The sequence below is a fragment of the Equus caballus genome, chromosome 2 (assembly GCF_041296265.1).
Source record: "Equus caballus isolate H_3958 breed thoroughbred chromosome 2, TB-T2T, whole genome shotgun sequence".
Taxonomy (NCBI): Eukaryota; Metazoa; Chordata; class Mammalia; order Perissodactyla; family Equidae; genus Equus; species Equus caballus.
In genome coordinates, this window is record NC_091685.1 from 94,151,772 (window position 1) to 94,162,307 (window position 10,536).

At 35.1% G+C, this 10,536-nt stretch overlaps 1 pseudogene; it reads left to right on the plus strand.

Moving 5' to 3' along the window:
* Positions 1-8,101: 8,101 nt before the first annotated feature.
* LOC100071108 (ethanolamine kinase 1-like) lies at positions 8,102-9,371 on the plus strand (annotated as a pseudogene).
* The last annotated feature ends 1,165 nt before the right edge of the window (positions 9,372-10,536 follow it).

A 10,536-nucleotide genomic window follows, 5' to 3' on the forward strand; every position in this document is an offset into this window, starting at 1 on the left:
GCGTCAAAATTGTACTAAGCCCTGTTTCTATGATTTTGTCTAAGGTAATATTTGTATTCTAGCAGCAACCATGTCATACTGTTGGCTCATATTGATATATTTTAAGGATTTATGTATTTCTTGTGAAGCAGCTCATCAGTCCATACTCAGTATAGTTAGTTCTCTGGTTTCCTCTGATTGTCACATATTTAAACTTAAATATCATTCTTTACGTATTTTATGCATCAGTATTTCCCCAGTTATAATGCAAATATCTTGAGGACAATGAATGTCATATAAACTCATATAACTTTTTCTATGTTAGATAAATGGTGGTTTGGCCGTAGGAAGTTCTCCAAAACAAACAAAAATAAAATTATTTTACTGAATTTAATTTATTTTGCAAATAAATATCTATTATATACATTTGTATGTAAATACTCGAGACATAAAGACTTAAATACATGAAACTAAAGTATTATGATTAAAATAAACTAAATTTTCCTCAATAAGAAAATGGTCAAATAAATTGTGGCATACCCATATGATGGAGTATTATTCCTTCCATAAAACTATGCTGTTGAAGAGTGTTCTAAGACTTAAAATGTTTAGGATATAATGCTAGGTTTTAAAAGGCAAGGTAAAAATATATCTTTCCACCAAGCATTAATAATGGTTTCTAGAAGTAGTGAATATATTTGTCAGAGCTCTTGGACGATTAAGCAAAAAGAGGAATTTTTTAATAATACTAGGCTATCTCATGTGACTTCTTAAAAACGGGGGTGCACTGGGCCCCAGAAAAAACTGAATTAGAAATTGAGATGCTCCCGGGACTTACTCTCTGCTCCGTTCTCCTCTCTGCTTGTCCCTCATTATCAATGTTTTTTCTTTTTATTGAGACAACATTGGTTTATAACACTGTGTAAATTTCAGGTGTGCATCATTATGTTTCTTCTGTATAGCCTACATTGTGTTCACCACCAAAAGTCTAGTTGCCATTCATCACGTTGAAATGTGCCCGTTTACCACTTTTGCCCTCCTCCTACCCTCTTCCACTGTGGTAACTGCCAATCTATTCTCTGTATCTATGTGTTTGATTGTTGTTCTTGTTTTATCTTCCAGATGTGAATGAAATCATACAGTACTTGGCTTTCCCCATCTGATTTATTTCACTTAGCATATTACCCTCAAGGTCCATCCATGTTGTCACAATTGGTACAACTTTGTCTTTTTCATGGTTGAGTAGTGTTCCATTGTGTATATATACCACATCTTCCTTACCCACTCATCCATCAGAGGGCACTTAGGTTGTTTCCAAGCAACTCACTTCCTGCAGACTGGCTTTCTCCACATGTGGGAAAGTGTGAGTTCCTGAGCCTCGCATTGCTCAGCAACTAATGGAAGAGAAGTGTTGGTTATAACCATAGAATGTAAAATTAAAACAAAACCAAAAAAAGATACACAGGCACCTGGGAACACCCTCATTAATGCTCCAAAGGGGCTTGTGGGGAATCAGAACCCAGGAGTAAGAACACCTTTGTGTACACATTTAGAATTTAAATTTTTCATGTTTTACTCAAGTTCTAAGAATCAAAATGTTAAGAGTTAAAGAAGTATTCATTAGAAGTATATGTTTGATGGGTATTCTGGGACAGAACAACTGTTAGTACATAAATATTGAATTCCACCGATAGGTTGAAAATTAAGAGTAATTTTTTTTTTAGAAAATCTCCCCCATGATTGGAAAACACCAAAATGTAAATTCTTCATGGAAAAAATGAACTCACCATCCTATATTTTGAAGGATACAATCAGTTTAAAAGGATTACAGGGGCAAAATGCACCAAATATATCCTAAGTTCAATAAAATTTTCCCCTTCAACTCAATGTATGTTATTCTACATTCCTTTAGAATTCATCTTCATTTAGATATCTGAATTAGTGTGAGTAAAAGAGACGTTTGTTATTCCAACTCCTCCAATTTCCCTTTCAGATCAAGAAAATAATATAATCATCTTTCATTCCCTTCAGACAGAGCAGTTTAACAAAGTAATGACGTGTCCTTAGTGACACCAAACTTAATGCAGTTGGTAGTACTTAAGGATGCAACTTTGACCCGCTGTGGCAAAGCTAATGAGTGATGCCTTGCTGGTGTTCAATGACGTCTTTTATCCACGATGCTTAGTCTGCCAGGGCATACCATGACCTATATAATTCTGCCCTTTGAAAGTAATCAGCCTATGATTCAATTTAGAAAAATCTGTGAGAAGCTCCATAAAAGTATATCTTGCCATTGTAATAGTGATCAATTGTATTTTAAAAACAATATTCAAGAAACAAATGAAAGGAACCAACTATGAGATATTTCTCTAAAAACTTGAGATCAAATTTCAAGGCATGGGTGTGTGTTTCTCTAGATTAATTTTTGTAAGTATCTTTAAAAATATGCCATGAGAAAGGCTTTAGTGGATTTTTTTTGGTCTATTAGCTCATTTCAAATCTTTTCCATATTTCAAATGATTATCATTTAGATATTGAGCTATACGGTAACTTCTCATATAGAGCTATCTTCTTACTCTTTGTAATGCATCTTTCTGAAACAAGGATAGATTTACATGAGCGTTGAATAGATTTTTTATTAAAGTCCTTGTCTCCATATATTTATTATCCATTTTTAATTTTTAAAAATCCTCCTTATAGTAAGCAAGGCTATCCATTAGAAAAACTCTTCAATACACACATTCTATAGCATTTCTCTTCAAATCCTGTCTCTCCAGGCTGTAGATCTGTGATCTTTTAGTATGGTTTCATGGATAGACCTCAGAGGGTTCATGAACACTGAAAATTTGAAGCAATAAGCATATGTTTCAACAAAAAAGTCCCTAATTTTCATCAGATTATAAAAATATTAGTGACCCCCAAACGTGGAGATAACTTTTTCACCAAAGAAGTGGGCTTTATTTTGATTTGTTCTATAGTAACATTTTTCAGACTCCCCAGAATTGTAATGTGGACCATTTCTAGAATTTTGCTAAATTCTTTTATTCTTAATACAAGGGCAAATTGATTGTGTACTCAGTAGTATCTTATAATCTATGATAGTCTTTTGGATAAAATGGCAGTGCTTTTATGACTCTTTCTTTACAACTATAGCTGTTTACATATATTTATCTGTATTTACATAAGACTTTCTAATTAATTGAAACTTTTGGTTATTACCATGTACAATACATATGTATTAAAATCATAGCAGTTTACAATGGTAAGGAGTCTTAGTAGACATTGGTTTCTACCATCCATCCAAAGCATGAATCATCTTCACATCATCCTTGAGAGATGAGCAATTTTCAACCTCCATCTGGATGTTTCCAGTGACAAGGAACTCTCCACATTTTAAGTTGATTCAATACATTGTTGATAGTTCCTATTATTAGGAGGTTATTTCCTTTATAGAATCCGTGTTAAGAAATTTGAATTTTATCCTAAGAATGAAAGGAAACCATTAAAAGGTTTTAATCAGGAAAATAACATAGCCAGATTTATATTTTGAAATATGTACTCTGAAGTGTAGAGAATGAAATAGAGCTTTAAAAAAATCAGTTAAGAGGCTGTTACAGATACTTAGGGGGAAAAAATGATGGTAGTCTGAAGAAGATTGGCATGGAAATAGAAATTTTAGTTTTTCGGGAGGTAGAAAAAACAGTATTTAGTGCTTGGTTGGGTTTAGAGGGAAAGAGAGGTAAAAACAACACTCGAGTTTCAGAGTGGATAGTGGGACCTTTCAATGAGATAAGAACTTGGAAAGATAAGCAGATTTGCAGGATTATGCTGAATTTCTGGTGGCTTTGGAGCATCCAAGGAACTCAGACAAGAAATTCGGACTCAATGTGTATTTTCAGCATCACAAGAATAAAAATGTAATTAAAGTCATAAAAGTGGATGAGATTACAGCTTACTAGTAAAAAGACAAATAACCCAATTTAAAAATGGCCAAAGGATGTGAATAAACATATCTTCAAAGATAAAATGCAACTGACCAATAGGAACATGAAAAGTCGGTCAACATCATTAACCATCAGGGAAATGCAAATCAAAACAACAACAAGATACCACTTCACACTCATTAGCATGGTTATAACCAAAAAGAATGGCTAATAACAAGTGTTGGTAAGAATGTGGAGAAATTGGAGCCCTCAAACACTGCGGGGAAAATCGTGTAGCCTCTTTAAGTTTGGCGGTTCCTCAAAAAGTTAAACACAGATTTGCCATATGGCCTAGCAATTCCACTCTGGATATACATTGAAGAGAAATACAAAAATATGTCCACATGAAAACTTGTACACAAATGTTCCTAGCAGCATTATTCATAATAGACAAAAAGTGGAAACAGCTTAATGTCCATCAACTGATGAATGGATAAATAAAATGTGGTACATCATTGCAATGGAATATTATTCAGCAATAAAAAGGGATGAAGTACTGATACATACTACAACATAGACGAACCTTGAAAACATTATGCTAAGTGAAAAGAGACAGTCACAAAGGACCACATATTACATGATTCCATTTATATGAAATGTCCAGAATAGGCAAATTTATAGGAACAGAAAGTAGGTTGATAGCTGGTTATAGAGATGAGGAGAGAGGAAATGAAGAGCGGCTGCTAATGGGTACAGAGTTTCTTTTGGAAGTGATGAAAATGTTTTGAAATGGATTATGGTGATGGTTGCACCATGCTGTGAATATACTGAAAACTACTGGACTAGACACTTTAAGTGGATGAATTGTACAATCTGTGAATTATATATCAATTTTTTAAAAAGTGCATGAAATTGCTCATAGACAGTGTACAAAGTGGAAACAATGGGAAAGCTTAGGACAGACCACTGAAGAGCAATGATGTTTAAGAAATGGAAAGAAGAGGAGCCCACGATGGAGACTAAGCAGAGTAGGTTAAAGTGCCAAAGGGAAAAGTAGCTGTCAGTGGTGTGCTGAAGCCAGTTCCTGGGAAGGCCAATTGTTAAATACTCAAGAACAGTGTGAGTATTTAAGGCCATGGTGAAAATATTTACACCAAAAAAATTGGCAAAGCTACAAATCAGGTCTTTATTTTTCAGAAAGCCAGTTTACAGGCAAATCACTGGCTATTACTTAGGTGGTGCTGAAGTGCCAAACGTTGTTTAAATCATTCTATATACATTCACTCATTGAATCCTCACACCCACCTTAAGAGACTGGTACCATCGTTATTCCCATTTTAACTACAAGGAAACTGAATCCCAAAGATATTGAGTGGCTTGCCCAAGGTCATGCAGCTGATTAGTGTCAGAGCCAAGAGTTGAGTCCAGACAGTCTGGCTCCAGATACCTGAGAAACAGGGAGAGGGCAGTGTCTTGGATGCCAAGGGATGACAGTGCTTCCAGAAAAGAGTAGTCGTCACTAGTGCCAAATGCTGCTTAAAGGTCAAATAATTAAATAAAAGTCATAAGTGTTCACCGGATTTAGCAAAAATTGAGTCATTGGTGACCCTGGCATTTTCAGTGGAATGAAAAGGTATACATGTCAGTTAAAAGAGAAAAGATGAAGGATTAGAAAATTGTGTTGCCTCTTCAATGACTTCTTTCAGCAATCTTGGGAATTCTCAGCATTCCCTGAATGCACAGTCAAGAAAGCCCACAGTAACACTAGGAAGTCACTATTATTGGAAAAAAACTAAAATGAGTGGAGAGAAAAACAGTTTACAAACTTCTAATTTTCATGAGCAATGCACTTACAATGAGGAAGCAGCAAGTATTATAGACACAGGTAAACAATTTGAATACACATTTGAAATCATGACTATCATGTCTTTAAAATGAGATTTACCGAATGTCTCTAAGAACAGATTTTATCCACTATCTTTGAAAAAAATCTGGTTATATCAATATATAGGTAGATAGAGATGTTTAATTTACTCATTTTTTGAAAGGAAAAGTATGTTAACACTTGTTTCTAATGTGTACCTGACCCCTTGCATTATATAAAGTCTTGTTCCAAAATTAAATAGAAATTTCCATGTGCCAACAATAGCAACCACAAATGAAAGAAAAACTTAATACCTACAGAAACGTATAAAATTAATTATGTCATATATTTACTTTTATATATATCAACAATGATGCTAAAACAAAGAAATCATAAGATCCTAGAACCGTGATAGGCAAAATTCTAGATATTATTTATGTGGCATGTACAAGCCCTTCAGCAACCTTCAAATTTTTCTCTTTGGTTTAGTAATACCACTATTGGAAATATACCCAAGAGAAAATAATCTGAAATGCCAAAAGTAAATTTTTGCCAAAAAAAATAGTAAAAATTTGCAGAAACACAAATATCCTGGATTTTTTCATTTGATCCACAAGATAATTCCTGCTTTTTTCCAGCCTGCTTCATGCAATGAGAGGCTAACCTGTTTAGACTGCATCAATGGACCCCTTCTACTCGGGTTTCCAGTTGTGTCCAGCCCATGGGACTCACAGGCAGGGGAAGAGTCAGGAAGTGGGACAAGAGTAAAGCTGAGTATTTACTGTCATGAATCTCTGCTTTTCAGATCTCCAAGGATTGACTGGTTTTCTGTGCCCCTCTACCCAAGGCCTTAACTCCAGATAGGCAACTCACTCATGCAGCTGCTCTCCCCAGTGTTCTTTCCCTCCACATGCGTTATTGCGAGCTCTAGAGTATTACACCATCTCTTTCTCGTTTCCCTAAATGCTGTCCATATCATTGCAAATTATGCCTTTATAAAAACCTTCTGGTGAGGATACAGAGCAACAGGAGCTCCCCTTCATTGCTGGTGGGATGCAAAATGGTATAGCCACTTTAGAAGACAGTGTGGGAGTTGCATACAAAAGTAAATATAATCTTACCATACTTTCTAGCAATCACACTCCTAGGTATTTACTCAACTGATTTTATGTCTAGAGAAAAACCTGCACATGACTGTCATAGCAGCTCTATTTATATTCACCAAAATCTGGAAGCAGTCCAGATGTCTTTTGATAGAGAGATAAACACACTATGGTACTTTCTTACAACGGAATGTTATTCATCAATAAAAAGAAATGAACTATCAAGCCTCAAAAAACCTGGAGGAACTTTAAGTGCATACTGCCTAAGTGAGAGAAGCCAATCTGCAGAGGATACATACTGTATGATTTCAATTATATGACTATTTAATATTCTGGAAAGGACAAAACTATATAGAGAGAAACATGACAAGTGGTTGCCAGGGTTTTGATGTGTAAGAGGGTTGCATAGCTGAATCACAGAAGGTTTTAGGACAGTGGAACTATTCTCTATGGTACTGTAATGGTGGGGACGTTATATTATGCATTTGTCAAGACATATAGAACTTTACAGCACAAAGAGCAAACCTTAATGCATGCACATTTTAAACATTAGTTCAGATGTCAGGGGATCCCAGGATGGAATGCAGACTGTGACAAGAGAATCTAACTACATTACACATGAATGAAACAACCTCTTTGAAAAAGGTAGGGGAGAAAGATGCCCACCTAAGTAACTTTGGAAATGAGTATAATCTGTAAGACTAAAGGCAAAAAGGATTTCACGTAAGCACTGTAATCTATTTGATAAAGTTGTTTCCTACAGGAAGAAAGGTTAGCAATTCTGATACTGCTCTTTATACATCCTGGAATTTAACAATTAAATAAACGGTTAGTGGATGGCAGGAGCCAGGTTTCTCACCGTTGGAGTGAAAATTTACAGATAGGTGAGGGGAGTAGTCTAGAATAATCCATGTGGTAATGGATGTCTTAGGATCAATAAAGAAACAACCTGAACAATGGATAACAAAGAAGATAACCTATTATCAATGAAACCGGGGAAAAGCCATAAATCCAAAGCCCAGAATTTGAGGACAAGAAAATCCTGACTGATCCTATAGAGAGGAAAGAAGGAGAAAATTAATCAGCTTTGGACTAGTGGTTTGGAGTCAACTAAAGTGAAGTAATAAACTATAGGGAACTAAAGAGAAGACATCACATGTATGAGCTTCTCAAGAAACCACGGGACAGAAGGATCCACCAGCTGGTCGGTGCCTATTGTGGCTGACATCATCTTTATAGTACTCTCTGCTGTCAACTGGGCCATGGCCAACTTCATCAATCGGTCCCCCAGATGTGCCCAAGTTAAACATCATGGTTCAGGATCAGGAACCATGTTTGTTATTAAATGATAAGTTTTATTGCTAATTTTTGAAACAAATGTAGCAACTCTTCAAAGATGAAATACAAACTTACTGGCTGCTATGTGGATAATTTAATGGAAGATGTAGTCCTGGTAAAAATTGATGGCAATAAAACTGAGTTGTTAGTCGATGAGATGAGGAAGTGAAGAGTTTTTGAGTGTTGCAAGTTCATGACTGTGCACCACAGCTCTATTGTACCTTCTGTAATGGACTATGTTATAAATTTATACAGGAAAAAGCATTGGTTCAAAAATGTGTCTACAACTCAGCCATTTTCAGGCTAATTGCTCCTCAGTTTGTTAAAATCCATTCCATCCATGCATACAATGGGTTCCCAAATCTAATTCCCACAGAATTTACAGATAAAGACATTAACAAAATGTTCCTGGGGCCGACCCCGTGGCTGAGTGGTTAAGTTCTCATGCTCCACTTCGGTGGCCCAGGGTTTCACCGGTTCAGATCCTGGGCACGGATGTGGCACTGCTCATCAAGCCATGCTGAAGCAGGGTCCCACATGCTGCAACTAGAAGGACCCACAACTAAAAGAAAAATATACAGCTATGGGGAGAAAAAGGAAAAATAAAATCTCTAAAATAAAGTTCCTAAGTAATATACCAAACCTTCAGGTTCTTCAGGAGGAGATGACTTGTTTCAAGGAGATTCTTTCCAACCTGAGAGCAACAGTTGTGCTTTGCCATAATGACCTACTGGGTGAGAATAGAATCTTCAATGAGAAACAGAGTGGCATACAGGTCATTGATTGTAATATTCTGAATGCAACTACCTGCTATGTGATATTAGAAACCATTTCAATGAATTTGTAGATGTGAATGATGTAGGCTGTAGTCTCTATCCAGATAGAGAAGTCTCAGGCCAGTGGCTGCATTCTTACCTTCAAGACTGCAAAGAACATAAGGGCTTTGAGACAGAAGGTACTGAAAAGGAGGTAGACATATACTCTTCATCCAAGTCAGTCAGTTTGCATTGGCTTCCCATCTCTTTGGGGATTGTGGGCTCTAAATCAAGCCAAATACTCCACTACTCCACTAGTGAGTTTGATTTCCTTGGATATGAAACTGTTCATTTTAACTAGTACTTCAAAATGAAGCCTGCTGTTACTGCATTAAAAGTGCTTAAGTAAGGAGGAGATTTAATTATTCTCAGGTAGGTGAGCATTCCTAGTATATCTTTTCTTAAGAAATTCTAAAAAGCCAGTATCAGCTGGTATTCTACTATTTAGTTTGGTTACCTTACTTTACCAATTATGCCTCTAAACAATCAATCTATTTCTTTCAAGTATGTTGAATGACGTCAAGGAATACACATGCTACTATTAGTACAGGAAGGAATAGAAATTTATTAAATCTACAAAAAGTTATAAAGATGTCAGTTTAATCCTTTCTTTGATATCTTTGAATTTAATCTGTTTTGTGTGAATTATTATAAATTCAATGTGATTCTATGACTGCTTTCATCTGTTTTATCTGTTTGTTGAGTGTAAACAATGAGAATGTTCCAAAGCAATTTTTTAAGCTTTAATAGATTAATTTTAGTAAACGTTCTAGGTGTTCAGTGTAAATATTTTAATCTAAAGGCTCTGTAAGAAAAATGAATCATTTACTCTTGAACTGTCAGTCTCTTACACAGATAACGTAGTATGTTCAAATAAAAATATCTATTTGGGAGGGTGAAATACATTTACATTCTATGTTGGTGGTACATCTTTTTGAACTGAATATTGGACAGGATTTATTTTAAGGGAATATATCTTAGAATTAAGTTCCCCTTTCCCTGCAGAGTCTAGCAGTGGAAATATCAATATTTACTACATAGTCCTAGAATAGATATGGTTATTTACTGCTTTCAAAATCTGTATTAACGTCTTTGTGTACTAAATATGGTCATTTAAGTTACAAATTTCAGTTTTTAAAATTTTACTATGTCAAACTCTTTCTATTCAAAAATCTTTTTGCACATTGATCTACTCTAGATCTTGTTTGTTATTAAATGATAAGTTTTATTGCTAATTTTTGAAACAAATGTAGCAAGTTTATCATGCCTAGGCACAAATAAATATCATTTAGATTAATTCTTTTTCACTTCTCCGATTTCATTCCTTACATTTTGGTTTCATGCTTTAGTCTGATTCCATATCTTTAGAGTGATAGTGATTACTTGATACATGTAAGGTCAGAGAAACATATTGAGGTGGTTAAAAGAATTAAATGAGGAACATTTAGTACATTGATCTTGTATACTTAAAATCTGATATAACAAAATGTGAATTAAACAGAAATACTCATGAT